Genomic DNA, 16645 nt, shown 5'->3' on the forward strand with positions numbered 1-16645 from the left:
CCACTTGTGCCCTTGAAGACAGCAGGTACGTTGTGCACAGGTGTTACAAGTCTAACATGAGAGCTAAGTAGCTAAGGGACACTCTTGAATGGGAGAGGAGACTAAGCAGTGGTCATAAAAATGCGGAGGCAAAAAACAGCATCAAGCAAAAGCAATGGTACAAGTAAGTTGCGCATCAAATAGGAAGGAGTGCATCAATATGGAATGAATGCAGGTATACGTCATGTGGAGGCACACACATGGGGTGGGGACAGTTAAGAACACATGTTGCATGTAGAATTACACAGTTGTCTGACTAATATGCTGGCACATAAAATGCGGAGGCAAATATCAACAGCGAGCGAAAGCAATGGTGCAAGTAAGTTGCGCATCAAATAGGAAAGCGTACATCAATATGGAACGAATGCAAGGTATATGATATATGATGTGATATGGCATTTTTTACTGTGGCTATACACAAGTGTTTCACGGTGCGACACAGCAAGGGCGGTGGAACAGACGGAAAACAAACAGCGATCCTACTAGGCCAGGTGTCATTCAGATTGCACAAGTGCATGGGAAGGGGGAGGGGGGAAAGTGCAGTACATGGGATAAGGATAAAACAATAAGTGAGGTACGGCCAGCTGGTGGCAAGTGCTGGTAGTGGAACTGTAGGGATACAGCAAACAGTCCCTAAGTGTGGGGGTTTCCATGAAGGCAGTGCAGGTTTGTGACTGGCAGGGGAGGAGACCTGGGTCCGAGGTCAGAGGGTGGCCGGGTAACTAGTGCAGTTTCAGTTTCAGCCAGGAAGTCAGCAGGGCAGAGGAGGAGAAAAAGCAGAAGGAGAGGAAAGGAAGCATACCTCTGAAGAGGTGCAGCTGGTAGTGTGACTTCTTAGAGATGTCGGAGATGTGAGGGGAGAAGGAGAATGTTGAGTCGAAGATGACCCCAAGGTTTTTAGCTTCACAGGTGGGAGCAGGAAGAGGGCCAAGGGAGGCCGGCCAGAGAGTAACAGGAAAGGAGGGAGCAGGTGTTCTGATGAGAAGAATCTGGCATTAAGACATAGATCATTGTCGGCACACCACTCCTGGATAGCGGACAGGCAATCAGAGATGAGCAAGGCAGAAGAGGTGGCTGAGGTAGCCTGAAGATGAGCTGAGTGTTGTCCGCATAGCACTGGAAGTTTGGGCAGAGAGCAGTAATGCGGTGGGCAAGAAATGCTAGGTATAGTTAGAACAGCCAGGGAGAGAGGTGAGACCCCTGGGGAACAACACAGGTAGAGATATAGATGGAGGAGAGGAAGGACCCAAGTTGAACCTGGGAGGGTCGATCAGAGAGGAAAGTAGTCAGCCACGCCAGGGCCTGACCTGTGATACCCAGGTTATTACGGAGACGGTTGAGCAGGATGGCATGGTTGACCGTGTTAAAGGCAGAAGAGAGATCAAGTAGGATGAGGACACAAGGGGTGGGAGCTGCTGTTAGTCTGTGCGACCAGCTGATTTTAGGAAGCACCATTAGGAGCTGGGGCTGAATGGAAATTAGAGGTCTGTGGGCAATGTGAACAACTATGGTTGGAGGTCAGTGTGAAGAGTTAACAGTTTGGTGGGCATTGCACAAAGCGGACTCTGCTGGGTAGTGGAAGAAGATGACAATAGTGGACAGTGTGAGGAGCTGGGATTGCTGGTAAATGTGATAGCAGGGGTTTAAAAGGTGGAGGCACGCACATGAAGTGGGGCTACTTAAGAATACATGTTGCATGTAGAATTACACAGTTACCTGGTTAATATACTGGAGCCAAGGCAAAGTAATTACGCTTGGAGACCTAGTGATTCTGGTATGGATAGCAATCTTTGATGCAGGCACATAGAACGATACAAGTTGTAATACAAAGGTTATCACGAGGCAGTGTCCGATGCAGGAGGACATGTAGCAGGTAGTGATCGAACGCATAGCCCTAGTGGAATACGGGCTTGCGCGATGCATGGAGTGGATGAGAGTCTCGAGGCGATTTTAAGCAACAGGTCAGTGGTGATTGGCAAGGAGCCGGGGGATGGGCTTAGAGTTTTAACAAGAGCAGGTCACAGAAGTGCAGAGTGCAACAGATCTGATTACCTTGAAAGGTATGATGACTATTTCACCTGGGAAGCAGCAGACTGTTGCAGATAATGTCAATCTGATGGTGAAGGAGTAGGGTACGGGGCCCTGACCTCTGGCATGTTCTGGACAGGCTCGGGGTCAGGTGCCTTAGTTTGGTGCCAATCGTGCTGCAGGAACCAAACAGCAAGCACGGTGGGCAGTTGCGCAGTGCAGCATGGCGGCCATCTTAGAGGTTGAGGTTCCATGAGGATATCAGGTCGGATAAAGTACACATAGTGTACAGTGCACCGATACCGATCAGATATTTACTCATCAATGGCAATAAATACTGTTTGGCAGTGGCTGTTATACTTCGGTGCATCTGAGGTCAAGCACACTTGTATTGCAAGAGACGGCGAACACGCACATAATTAAAGGGAGCCCTCAGGCTTACCTTCAAGGCAGATGGGGGTCCTCATAGGTAGCAGGCACTGCTCCAGAAGTGATGAGGGAGCTCCTGCTCCAGTGTTGATTGCAGCTGCAGGCTCGGGGACAGGTGCCTTAGTTCGGTGCCTTTGTTCATGGGCCGGTGTTCGCACCTGCCGGCACACGTTGATTGGTTCTAGTAGGACACTGTGGCCAATCCCAATGCAGGCTGCAGGGACCAAACAGCAAGCACGGTGGGCAATTGCTCAGTGCAGCACGGCGGCCATCTTAGAGGTTGAGGTTCCACAAGGAGATCAGGTTGGATAAAGTACAGATAGTGTGCAGTGCACCTATCCTGATCAGATATTTACTCATCAATGGCAATAAATATTGTTTGGCAACAAGCGGCTGATATACTTCGGTGCATCTGGGGTCAAGCACACTTGTATTGCAAGAGACGGCAAACAGGAACGTAATTAAAGGGAGCCCTCAGGCTTACATTCAAGGCAGAGCAGGGTCCTCGTAGGCTGCAGGCACTGCTCCATCAGTGATGAGGGAGCTCCTGCTCCAGTGTGGATTGTATCTGCAAGCTCATGAACAGGCGCCTTAGTTTGGTGCCTTTGTTCGTGGGCCGGCGTTCGCGCCTGCCGGCGCATGTTGTTTGGTCCTAGTAGGACACTTTGGCCAATCCCAATGCGAGCTGCAGGGACCAAACAGCAAACATGGTAGGCAGTTGCTCAGTGCAGCACGGCGACCATCTTAGATGTTGAGGTTCCACAAGATCAGGTTGGATAAAGTACTCATAGTGTGCAGTGCACCGATCCTGATCAGATATTTACTCATCAATGGCAATAAATACTGTTTGGCAACAAGCGGCTGATATACTTCGGTGCATCTGGGGTCAAAAACATTTGTATTGCAAGAGACAGCGAACATGCACGTAGTGAAAGGGAGCCCTCAGGCTTACATTCAAGGCAGATCAGGGTCCTCGTAGGCTGCAGGCAATGCTCCAGAAGTGATGAGGGAGCTCCTGCTCCAGTGTTGATTGCAGCTGCAGGCTCGGGGACAGGTGCCTTAGTTCGGTGCCTTTGTTCATGGGCCGGTGTTCGCACCTGCCGGCACACGTTGATTGGTTCTAGTAGGACACTGTGGCCAATCCCAATGCAGGCTGCAGGGACCAAACAGAAAGCACGGTGGGCAATTGCTCAGTGCAGCACGGCGGCCATCTTAGAGGTTGAGGTTCCACAAGGAGATCAGGTTGGATAAAGTACAGATAGTGTGCAGTGCACCTATCCTGATCAGATATTTACTCATCAATGGCAATAAATATTGTTTGGCAACAAGCGGCTGATATACTTCGGTGCATCTGGGGTCAAGCACACTTGTATTGCAAGAGACGGCAAACAGGAACGTAATTAAAGGGAGCCCTCAGGCTTACATTCAAGGCAGAGCAGGGTCCTCGTAGGCTGCAGGCACTGCTCCATCAGTGATGAGGGAGCTCCTGCTCCAGTGTGGATTGTATCTGCAAGCTCAGGAACAGGCGCCTTAGTTCGGTGCCTTTGTTCGTGGGCCGGCGTTCGCGCCTGCCGGCGCATGTTGTTTGGTCCTAGTAGGACACTTTGGCCAATCCCAATGCGAGCTGCAGGGACCAAACAGCAAGCATGGTAGGCAGTTGCTCAGTGCAGCACGGCGGCCATCTTAGAGGTTGAGGTTCCACAAGATCAGGTTGGATGAAGTACTCATAGTGTGCAGTGCACCTATCCTGATCAGATATTTACTCATCAATGGCAATAAATATTGTTTGGCAACAAGCGGCTGATATACTTCGGTGCATCTGGGGTCAAGCACACTTGTATTGCAAGAGACGGCAAACAGGAACGTAATTAAAGGGAGCCCTCAGGCTTACATTCAAGGCAGAGCAGGGTCCTCGTAGGCTGCAGGCACTGCTCCATCAGTGATGAGGGAGCTCCTGCTCCAGTGTGGATTGTATCTGCAAGCTCAGGAACAGGCGCCTTAGTTTGGTGCCTTTGTTCGTGGGCCGGCGTTCGCGCCTGCCGGCGCATGTTGTTTGGTCCTAGTAGGACACTTTGGCCAATCCCAATGCGAGCTGCAGGGACCAAACAGCAAACATGGTAGGCAGTTGCTCAGTGCAGCACGGCGACCATCTTAGATGTTGAGGTTCCACAAGATCAGGTTGGATAAAGTACTCATAGTGTGCAGTGCACCGATCCTGATCAGATATTTACTCATCAATGGCAATAAATACTGTTTGGCAACAAGCGGCTGATATACTTCGGTGCATCTGGGGTCAAAAACATTTGTATTGCAAGAGACAGCGAACATGCACGTAGTGAAAGGGAGCCCTCAGGCTTACATTCAAGGCAGATCAGGGTCCTCGTAGGCTGCAGGCAATGCTCCAGAAGTGATGAGGGAGCTCCTGCTCCAGTGTTGATTGCAGCTGCAGGCTCGGGGACAGGTGCCTTAGTTCGGTGCCTTTGTTCATGGGCCGGTGTTCGCACCTGCCGGCACACGTTGATTGGTTCTAGTAGGACACTGTGGCCAATCCCAATGCAGGCTGCAGGGACCAAACAGAAAGCACGGTGGGCAATTGCTCAGTGCAGCACGGCGGCCATCTTAGAGGTTGAGGTTCCACAAGGAGATCAGGTTGGATAAAGTACAGATAGTGTGCAGTGCACCTATCCTGATCAGATATTTACTCATCAATGGCAATAAATATTGTTTGGCAACAAGCGGCTGATATACTTCGGTGCATCTGGGGTCAAGCACACTTGTATTGCAAGAGACGGCAAACAGGAACGTAATTAAAGGGAGCCCTCAGGCTTACATTCAAGGCAGAGCAGGGTCCTCGTAGGCTGCAGGCACTGCTCCATCAGTGATGAGGGAGCTCCTGCTCCAGTGTGGATTGTATCTGCAAGCTCAGGAACAGGCGCCTTAGTTCGGTGCCTTTGTTCGTGGGCCGGCGTTCGCGCCTGCCGGCGCATGTTGTTTGGTCCTAGTAGGACACTTTGGCCAATCCCAATGCGAGCTGCAGGGACCAAACAGCAAGCATGGTAGGCAGTTGCTCAGTGCAGCACGGCGGCCATCTTAGAGGTTGAGGTTCCACAAGATCAGGTTGGATGAAGTACTCATAGTGTGCAGTGCACCGATCCTGATCAGATATTTACTCATCAATGGCAATAAATACTGTTTGGCAACAAGCGGCTGATATACTTCGGTGCATCTGGGGTCAAAAACACTTGTATTGCAAGAGACAGCGAACATGCACGTAGTGAAAGGGAGCCCTCAGGCTTACATTCAAGGCAGAGCAGGGTCCTCGTAGGCTGCAGGCACTGCTCCATCAGTGATAAGGGAGCTCCTGCTCCAGTGTGGATTGTATCTGCAAGCTCAGGAACAGGCGCCTTAGTTCGGTGCCTTTGTTCGTGGGCCGGCGTTCGCGCCTGCCGGCGCATGTTGTTTGGTCCTAGTAGGACACTTTGGCCAATCCCAATGCGAGCTGCAGGGACCAAACAGCAAGCATGGTAGGCAGTTGCTCAGTGCAGCACGGCGGCCATCTTAGAGGTTGAGGTTCCACAAGATCAGGTTGGATAAAGTACTCATAGTGTGCAGTGCACCGATCCTGATCAGATATTTACTCATCAATGGCAATAAATACTGTTTGGCAACAAGCGGCTGATATACTTCGGTGCATCTGGGGTCAAGCACACTTGTATTGCAAGAGACGGCAAACAGGAACGTAATTAAAGGGAGCCCTCAGGCTTACATTCAAGGCAGATCAGGGTCCTCGTAGGCTGCAGGCACTGCTCCAGCAGTGATGAGGGAGCTCCTGCTCCAGTGTGGATTGTAGCTGCAAGCTCAGGAACAGGCGCCTTAGTTCGGTGCCTTTGTTCGTGGGCCGGCGTTCGCGCCTGCAGGCACATGTTGTTTGGTCCTAGTAGGACACTTTGGCCAATCCCAATGCGAGCTGCAGGGACCAAACAGCAAGCACGGTAGGCAGTTGCTCAGTGCAGTACGGCGGCCATCTTAGAGGTTGAGGTTCCATGAGGAGATCAGGTTGGATAAAGTACTCATAGTGTGCAGTGCACCGATCCTGATCAGATATTTACTCATCAATGGCAATAAATACTGTTTGGCAACAAGCGGCTGATATACTTCGGTGCATCTGGGGTCAAGCACACTTGTATTGCAAGAGACGGCGAACATGCACGTAGTGAAAGGGAGCCCTCAGGCTTACCTTCAAGGCAGATGGGGGTCCTCATAGACTGCAGGCACTGCTCCAGCAGTGATGAGGGAGCTCTTGCTCCGGTGTGGATTGCAGCTGCAGGCTTGGGGACAGGTGCCTTAGAACTGCCATCCTTTGAACTGCCCTCTGGTTGTATATGCTGCTAGTTGACTGAGACACATTATATCATGTGCAGCCATCTCTTTGGCAGTAAATGTTCTTGCTGCATTCATGGCATACAGTATTAAGGAACAGAAATAGCAGCTTTCATCTGACGTATTCTCTCCGACTTCCTTCATATGCTGATTGCATCGGTTATTTTTTAATTGAGCCACATTATCAAGATATGTATTTATGTCTTCATGGCCTTCTTCAACATCCCTTTTAAATTGAAATCATCTCCCAGTTATATTAAAAAACAGGCTGTCTATGCCTTTAATGGGCATATTAATAGACGTTTCATTAATACCCTTCAAATCCGTACTACTTTTTGCCACATTTCAAATTGACATAATAATAAGGAGAAAAACACAAATCATAATAACAACGGATATCATCATTAATATTCCATAAAAACCTATTGACTTTCTGGATGGCAATGAGACTCTGAAATGTTCAAGCCTCTCCATCTTGTTTTTAACTTTAATATGGAAATGTGTTATCTCCTTTTTTATCACTTCTATCTCAAAAACTGGAGTATTATAGCAATTATCACTTTACAGACAATACAATTATTCTTTGGATCTTACAAAAATGCGATAATATTTATTTCTCTTCGTATGGATAAGTCTGCAAGTTGCAGGAAAAAAGAACAGAGAAGAATGTGTACACTAGTGTAATTATGGGTATCATAAATGATGGTCGATGCTCTTCTTTCATCCGGACTCTCCTCACATTGTCTCTTTAGGCCTGTCTAAAAAGAGTGTGCAAAGGTAGAGTGTGCAAACTTGAGAAACAATGATCTTTATTTGGCTTTAAAAAATGTTGAACCCTAATCCATAGTGCTTGTTTGCACTTCATTCGCCTTGTTCTTGTTTCTAGCCATCTGGAGAGTCTGCATGCGCAGAACTACTTCTCATGCTTTGTTTGGGTGGGTCAGCATACGCAGAACTTCTTCTCTTGCTTTGCGGGGGGTGGTTGCAGGATGGGTCAATATTTTGCCTACATAAGGTTTTATGTTGTGTAGATGAAGCCACGCTCTTTGCCCCTCCAATATGGCTGCATTAGTGTTAGTTTTCTTCTACCTCATGTGGCCCTTCAAAGCGGGGCATACTCGAGGTGCATATAAATTTGTGCACTAACACCTGGTCTCCTGGATATAACCTTGGTGGTTTCCGCAAATCTTCTGTTTCACAAGATTGATTGTCTTTGCCAATTCTTTTTGACCCCTCCCTTATGTTCTTCATCTTTTGAGACATGAAAGAAACACTTGCAGTCATTGTTGTTAGGTAATCATGCATCCCATAACCTAATGCCCTCGCTACACTGTGGGCATCAGTTCTTACCCTAGTTGGAGATGTGAATGCAGTTTTCATGCAGCATCCAGTCACCAATTCATGAGGAGTCAGATTGTGATCTGAACAAGGCTGATTTCTTAGAGCAATAAAGCCAGGGGCAGGCAATGTAGCCATCCCTTTTTCAGAGTGATCTTAAACCTGGCTATGCGCTCCTTTAGCAATCCATTGAATCTCTCACAGACGCCATTCGCCTGTGTGTGATAAGCAGAGGAGAACCTTTGTTTTATACCTAACAGAAGTACTATCTGCTCAAAAAATTAATTTACAAAATGTGGTCTATTGTCAGACCTTAAAACCTTGCACTGTGAATCAGCTTGCGTACAAGGAGCTTGACAGCGCACAGGACATTAGGGTGTGTGCATGGATCTGCCTCTATACATCTAGAAAAAGGGCATACAACGACCAGCATATATCTGTAGCCGTTGCATATCTGTAGATTATATACATAATCTATATGCAGATGCTGAAATGGGCCATTGATTCTAGGGATTGCTCCTCTATGTTTGAAAAGTGTGCCCTGCAGTACATTTCTGGCACACTTTGCAATTCACAATGAACTGTGCCACATGCTCCAGGGGACTGGATGTAAACCACTCTTCTGCAATTGTTGCAGCTAGACTCTCTTGAGTCGTCTCTGCTGGGTAGTGAAGCTGCTCCAGCACTGCTCTCAATAATGCTAGAAGCATAACTGGCTTTCCAGTGCTATCCTGCCTCCAAATTGCCTCAGTGGGGGATAAGGAACACCCCCTCATTCTCCATAAATTCTGTTTTTTCTTGGGGAGCCTGACCTTGTATTTCAATTTACTGGACAACAGACAGCATGTTAGAGCCCTCCTTTGCTTACATGCATTGTCCTGTCATTTGTTTAACATCTTCTTTCTCTAAACTAGATGTGGGTGGATAATAGGCACTTTTTTGGCCTCTACAACTGTGGCTTCATTTCCACAGGAAATTAAATCTGCATGTTTAGAATGCGCTGAACATGTTATGACTACTAGGGTTAATGGAAGACTCAATGCTTCTATAAGCCTATCCAATAGGGCCGCATGTTGCACTGGAGTGCCATTTGTGTGGAGGAAGCCCATTCTTTCCCAGTGTGACAAACCTGTGTGTACTGTAGATGTCACATAGGTGGAGTCAGAATACACCGTCACCTCCTCATCCTTAAAGCTATGCAGCCCTTTAATGAGCACCACTAATTCTGCAGCCTTTACTTAATAATTCGAAGACAACCTGATGCTTTTTACAACATCGAATTTACCTTCTCTATTCAGTTTCACTACCGCTGCTCCTACATTCCTTTCCCTAGTCATTTGGTACATTTTTGAAGAACCATCCATAAAAACTAACTTCCCCCTCCCAATCATATTTTCTCTAACTGGGTTTTCAGTGCTATCCTGCCTCCAAATTGCATCAGTGGGGGATAAGGAACATCCCTGCTTTCTCCATAGATTCTGCTCTTCTTGTGGAGCTCAACCTTGTACTTCAATTAACTGGACAATAGAGAGCATGTTAAAGCCCTCCTTTGCTAACATGCATCGGCCTGTCATTTGTTTAACATCTTATTTCTCTAAACTTGATGTGGGTGGATAATAGGCTGCTTTTTTGGCCTCTATGTCTGTGGCGTGGTTTCCGCAGGAAATTAAATCCGCTTGTTTGGAATGCGCTGTGAATTTTTTATATAGGGTTAATGGAAGACTCAATGCGTCTATCAACCTGTCCAATAGGGTAGCATGTTGTACTGGAGTGCCGTCTGCATGGAGTAAGCCCCTCCTTTTCCAGCGTGACAAACCTGCATGTACTGTAGGTGTCACATAGGCAGAGTCAGAGTACACCGTCACTTCCTCATCCTCAAAGCTCTGCAGTGCTTCGATGAGTGCCACTAATTCTGCAGCCTGTGCTTAATAATTCAAAGACAACCTCATGCTTGTTACAACCTCTAATTCACCTTCTCTATTCAGTTTCACTACCACTGCTCCTGTAAGACAGTTGTTTGGTTAATTTTTGAAGAACCATTAATAAAAACAACTTCCCCCCTCCCAATGACATTTTTCTCTAGCTTGGGGTATTTCGTTATAATTATCAATATACATTGTGCAATCATGTACATAGTCATCCTCTCCTTCTGGTTCTGCTATTAACGTTGTTGGATTCACTGTCTTACATCTAACAATTTTAATCACGGGGTTGGAATTTATCACCTCATAACCCAATGCTCTTTGTGTGCTCAATGTACTTTTGGCCTTTTCTAGAATTGCAAAGAGTGCATGCTCTACAAATAATGTTATTGCACACCTCATCATTATACTTGAAGCTTTTTCAAATTGTGAATGCAAAGCAGCTAAAGATTGCTCAGAGGGATAGTGTCCCTTCATTACTGGACCTAAAAATCCACTATAATATGCCAATGGGTTGTGTCCATATCCTATTGTTGTCTTCTGTGTAAGAACTGTTGTCATGACTTCTGCATTTGAATGGGAGAATAAATAAAACTCTTCATTGCAATCTGGGATCCCCAATGCAGGGGCTGTACTGATTGCTTTTTTCAATTCTTCGAACCCTTCAATCATCTCATCTGCCCATGTTATTGTGCTTTTAGCTACCTGTGCATCTTTGAGTCCTTTTAAAAACTCAAGCCATGCAATAAGTGCATAAGCCTAGAAACTGTTGCATTTCCCTCACTGTTTCAGGTGCTACAATGTACATGATTGCTTATGCTCAATAAGGTGCCACTTTTCTCCCTTCATGAGAGATCAACTGTGCTATATACAGGACTTCTTCCTGACAATATTGTAATTTCTCCTTGTCTACCTTATATCCTTTCGCTGAGAGTATGTTCATAATTTTAACTGAGTCTCCTCTACACCTTTCCTCCATCTCACTACACACATAAATGTCCATCCACATACTAAATGATTGCCCATTTCGGTTGTACACTACCCAAGTCCATCTGGAGGACTCTATTGAAGATTGAGGGGGACTCACAGTACCCCTGAGGAAAACAAGTTTGTTTCAGGTATATATTTCTATCCGAAAATGAGGTCAAATCTGTGAGTCTTTATGAAGGGGAATTGAAAAGGGTGCATTTTTTTAAATCAACAACTGTAAAATGTTTGGCTGTGTAAGATATGTTACACAATATCGTCGCAGGATTTGGAACTAAAGGAAACTCAGCTTTGATAATATTGTCATGGAGCAAAAGTCCTGAATAAATTTCCATGACCCCCCCTTTGATTTTTTCAAAGGGTACACAACCATGTAACATGATGAGCCTGATGGCACCAATATGCCTTGCTTCATTATAGTGGAAATGGTATAAAATATACCTTCATCCCCTCTCTGGAAATGGGGTATTGTTTGGCTTGTGGTAAAAGAGCTCCTGGTTTTAGCTGCACCTATCCCTCTCAATAAAACCACATCATATGGGCTTGTTGTCCATAGAACCTCTGGCACTTTCTCTAAGTCTTCCTGAAAAAATGGTGTCCTTTTTTACCAATGCCATTCTCTGCGGTATTTCTATATTGTTCACTTTAATCCAATAAGTGATACTTCTAAAAAGTGCTAGTTCATCGTGAGAGTAGTCATCTCTAAACAGTTCTTCGTCTGTCAAATCCGTCAACCGGTATTCTTCATAGAGGGCTATCACTGTCCTCCACCCCCTTCCTTCATCATCTGTCCAATGCAGCATCACCATTTCATCTCTGACCACTTCTAGTTCTTAGGGAATGATCTGCCCTACCTCATAGTCCATGGGGATTTCTGTTCTGAACAAAAATTCATCAGGTATTCTCAATATTTTACCTTCCAACCTGGGTAACTATAATAATAAAATAGTCACTCCATACAAGAATACTTGTGCATCTAAAGGTACTCTTCGTAATGCCTTCTGGCCTTTAAAGGCTAATATAAACTCTCCCACATTCATGTAGTGTATCCCTGGATTAGAGCACACTATTCCTTTGTCAGTGAAAGATATCGTCAAGTTAAGCTTCATCATTAAGTCACGTCCCAATATATTGACTGGCGTCTGCCTACAGTATAATAATGGCATTGACATGTCATGTTCTCCTATACAAATTGCTAATTCATCTGTAAAAGGAACTAAATCTGTCGCCCGAGAGAACCCTTGAGCATTAATGGCAGTACCTGACATTGGGTATTTCCCTCGTGGGCACAGGAACGAGTGGCTCCAGTGTCTACAAGAAATGAAAATGTCTTGCCCCCTATTGTCACCTTGACCCTTGGTTCAACTTGGGGGTTTGGTGTCACTGATAGTACTGAACACATCAAGTCCCTCTGTGGGCTGTCCTATTGTGGATATAGATTCATCCCTGTACCCATTCATCCTTGTACACATTTTGGGTGTGGGTGCTTGTTGTGTTCCTGGGGTCATGTTCCATTGTGGTACCATAGCCTGCTGCATCTGTGCTTGCTGCTGTAATGCCTGTTGTGCTTGCATAGGTGCCTGCTGTGGTGCCCTTGCAGTGATTGCATTCGCAGTGGTCCGGGAGGATAGCACAGCGGTAACGTGCGTGCCTTGGAAGCAAGATGACACGAAGAAACACAGCTTCGATCCCCGGGTCCACGCTTAGAAACCTCTGGGTGTTTAAGCGCGTTATAAATACGCAACAAAGAGAAAAACAATTACTCAACTACAAAACAAACAATTCCTGTAACAGCGCCTCGATGCCTGTGGGCTGTGTGAGCACTTTAAAAAAATAAAATGTAAAAAAAATGTAATGTAGTGGTGCTGGCTGCATTTGTTGGGATTCAGGTGCATATATCTGATCTTGGCATAATAATTCTGCCGTTCTGAAACATATTATGAAGCATAACCCATTACTCTCCCGTGATGGCTATTTTGGACAACTTCTTCGGATCTAACTTTTCTTCCTCCTGCTTTCTGTTCTCAGCTTTCTTTGTATTTTACTCTTGCATTAATCGGCAGTGATGCACGATTGTCAATTGTATCTCTGGTCATGGTTTTGCTTCCATTCCCACCTGTTTTTTCAATTGCCGTTGCACTGGCTCATGCAGCCTTGACAGAAAATGTTGTAAAATAATGCTAGTTTTATCCAAGGTTCACGAGTCTCCGGCTGCCATTTGTCTGGAATATCTTAAATAAAGGCAACAGGATCTTCATCCTCTCCCATCTTCCTAGTCATAATCGCACCCATATCTGATTTATTGGGATAGTGCACTCTGAGCGCTCTCCATACATCTGCTCTGCAATTATTAAATGACGTTCTATCGTGTGACATATTTTGCACAGTCACACCTGCGTATCCTGCTCTCCCCTAGAATAGCCACTAGCTGCCCTTTTATGTCACCTATAGCTAACGTCATTCCTGATGTCATCCTCTCTAATTCATCCACACGGGAAGTTAAACTTAGCAATTTACACCTTAAATTATCTTTATCCATCTGCGGCCACAGTAGATATTGTGGTCGTCCTCACCCTTCTACAATAATGGGAATTGTGAAAATCCAGATTCATAATCATATTTCTTCAAGACAGAGCTAGCCTCGCCCATTTGTTTGCTTCCTTGTATTGGTCTTAACCTGCTTACAAATTGCAGGGATATTACTACTATACTACACAAAGGTACTTGTGGTCGCTCAGTATATGGTGTTGCTTCTGGTATCCTCTCTTTAGGGTCCTCTAAATCTGACCATTTTATCCCTTTTTCTGCCCTCAATTCTTTTGAAAACCACATTCGGACTATCTTTGTGCCATTTCATTCTCCTCACTCTCTTCGTCCGACATCATTATGTCCCAACTCGTGTGACTCTTATCTCCTTCTACGTTGTCGAGATCTAATCTGTTTAAATATATAATTCCATACTTGTCTGTTATGACATCACCTGATCTTCCTTCAGTTCCCTTTAATAGGGATCCGTATATATTCTCTTGGGTTTCGTACCATCCTCTGTCCCTCATGTGCCTGTACAACTTCCCTTGTATCTCTTTCTGTTTCCCTGCTTCTTCCTCTATCTCCATTCATCTGTCTTGTCTGTCCTTTCCCTCATTGAGCTGTTAACGTTCATTGCATGCTAAAATATCTTTGCTTTCTCTGCTCTTACTCTCTTCCACATTATCCTTACTGCTGTTAGTGGGGGCGCATACGTTGGATTAGCATACACCGCCACTGCTTTTAATTCCTTTAAGGGAAAAATCCCTTCTCCTCTGTGTCTACAGTCTTCTCTTCAGGAGGGGAAAAGGGAGCCAAAGCGGCTTTATTCTCCCCTTTATGCTGATTGAACTTCCACTCCCTACAAGCTGGATCTTCTTTTTCACTTTGGTACATTTTCCAAAGCTCTAAAATGGCTTGCCTTTTCTGCAACTTTTTTCTCTTATATGTGGCATGCAAGTATGTTGTCATATGCTGCAATACATCTTTTGACAGCGAAACCTTCTGCGGCCATGAGTGTCTTATTGGTCATGCCTCAAATCCATTCCGAATGATACTTCCTTATCTTCGCTGTGTATCTCAGTAATGTCCTACATAAATGTAAACGAAACATATCCTTCATGATGACAGATAATTTTTGATCACCAATACTTACCCATTGTTTTATTTGATTCTTTATTTTATCAAATATACTATGCCGATCAATTGGTGCAGGTACCATAAATTACTGTTTATAATCCCAATCAAGATAAATTTTAATTGCTGACTTTTTTATTTAAAAAATCGATGTGATGGTATTCTGTTTTCTCCTTCGTTTACACTTTGTACCAATTCTTATTATATCCTTCTTGTATTATTAGTATGTTACGCCTTTACTTTTGTATTACTTTCCTTTGATTTTTCCGTCCTGATTGACTTTGATCTCTTGGTCAACATTTTTCACCAATTTCTTTAATTTTTTACTGTCATTATATATTCACCAGTCTAAACACAACACATATTTTTATTAACAGTTCTATAACCCCACACGTGCACTTTGAAATGTTTTACTGCTTACGCCTTCCTTTTATTTCTTAGTACATGTATCCCTTCTCCGTTCAACTACATTTTGGAGTTTGATACACACTAATCTTTGGTCTTGCCTCAGGAATTCTTAATATTCATTACTTTAGTGTGTACCCTTCTGTCCCGTTGGAACGAGGAATCGAGGTATCTATTTTTCTTTATAATCTCCCCCAAAATAAATCCTGTAACTTTTTTTACACATATTATTTAGAACACAATCACTCCCCCTTTTTTTGCCACGTTTGTTGTTCTACTTAAATCCATGACTCAGTTTGAGTCCTCTGGCATAGACTCTGCCTCAACCGACCAGTTTATCTTACATCCAGAGGGCACCTGCGGGGACCAGACAGGAATTTCATCAATGGGGGTCAACTAGACCATAACCAAAATGTGCTGTAGCACCTTGCAGCATCTTTTGTGCTAGTTGGAATTACAATAATGGTCGCAAACCAAATAATTGGACGGACTCAGAAAATATGGCAAAGTACTACTTTATTATTAATTGAATAAATCAGGGTTAACTGGCAGACACCGGACTGATGCTTGCACCGTCAAAAAACAAACTTGATTGCATGGCGGTCTTATACCCCAAAAATGTGTAATCAATGATGTCATTCTATGTGGAAAAATACAAAACCTACCAAGGGAAGGGATTGGTGAGGGGTACATATCTACTTATAGAACATATAACTATTAGTGCATCAGTGGCTACCCCTTTGTAGAGGAGCAGCCGGATGCCTTTGCAGCAAGTCCTGCCCCCCTACCACCTGTATATTGTAGACCTTAAATTGCACTATGCTTGACACCAGCAGTTATGAACATACCCCGGAGAATATTTAAAAAAAAGGTACCCACTAAGAAAGCCCTATCAAATGTATTCACAAAGAGATGAAAATCTAATGGAGGAAATCCCAGAAGGAATATGAAAAAGAGCAAGAAAATGAGCTAGTGATGTCACAAGAAGCGAACGTGATGCATCGAGAACACTGGCTGAAGAAGATGCATGACCCTTATAGAAACTGATAACGAAGTAAAGAATCGAGTAAACTTGTATATGCGAAGAGAAGATTGCACATGTGAAGAGCACTGCAGAAAATGCAGGCCGTTGAATAACTGTACAGATGCAGCAACGCAAGTAGACTAAGTGACCATACAAGCTAGCTATACGTAGTGAATAGACTGCAGGCGGAGACACCATTGTTTGGAAGCTCGACATCGGTTTCATGAATTTAGTACGTTCGGACCCCTGGAGAAGGAAAATCAAGAGCTGTTTTACAGTAAGAATTAGCTGATATCGTGAAAATAAAAGGTGAAGCTGTCTGGCCTTGTGTCAAGACTGAAGGCAGCCAAGACTGGTTAGCTTCTCTTGAAGGTGACAAACGTGCAAAGCTGAATCATTCCTTGTTAAGGTGCAAAGAGAGAACACCATG

Source organism: Ambystoma mexicanum, chromosome 5q, assembly GCF_040938575.1.
Source record: "Ambystoma mexicanum isolate Mex_15411 chromosome 5q, UKY_AmexF1_1, whole genome shotgun sequence".
Classification (NCBI taxonomy): domain Eukaryota; kingdom Metazoa; phylum Chordata; class Amphibia; order Caudata; family Ambystomatidae; genus Ambystoma; species Ambystoma mexicanum.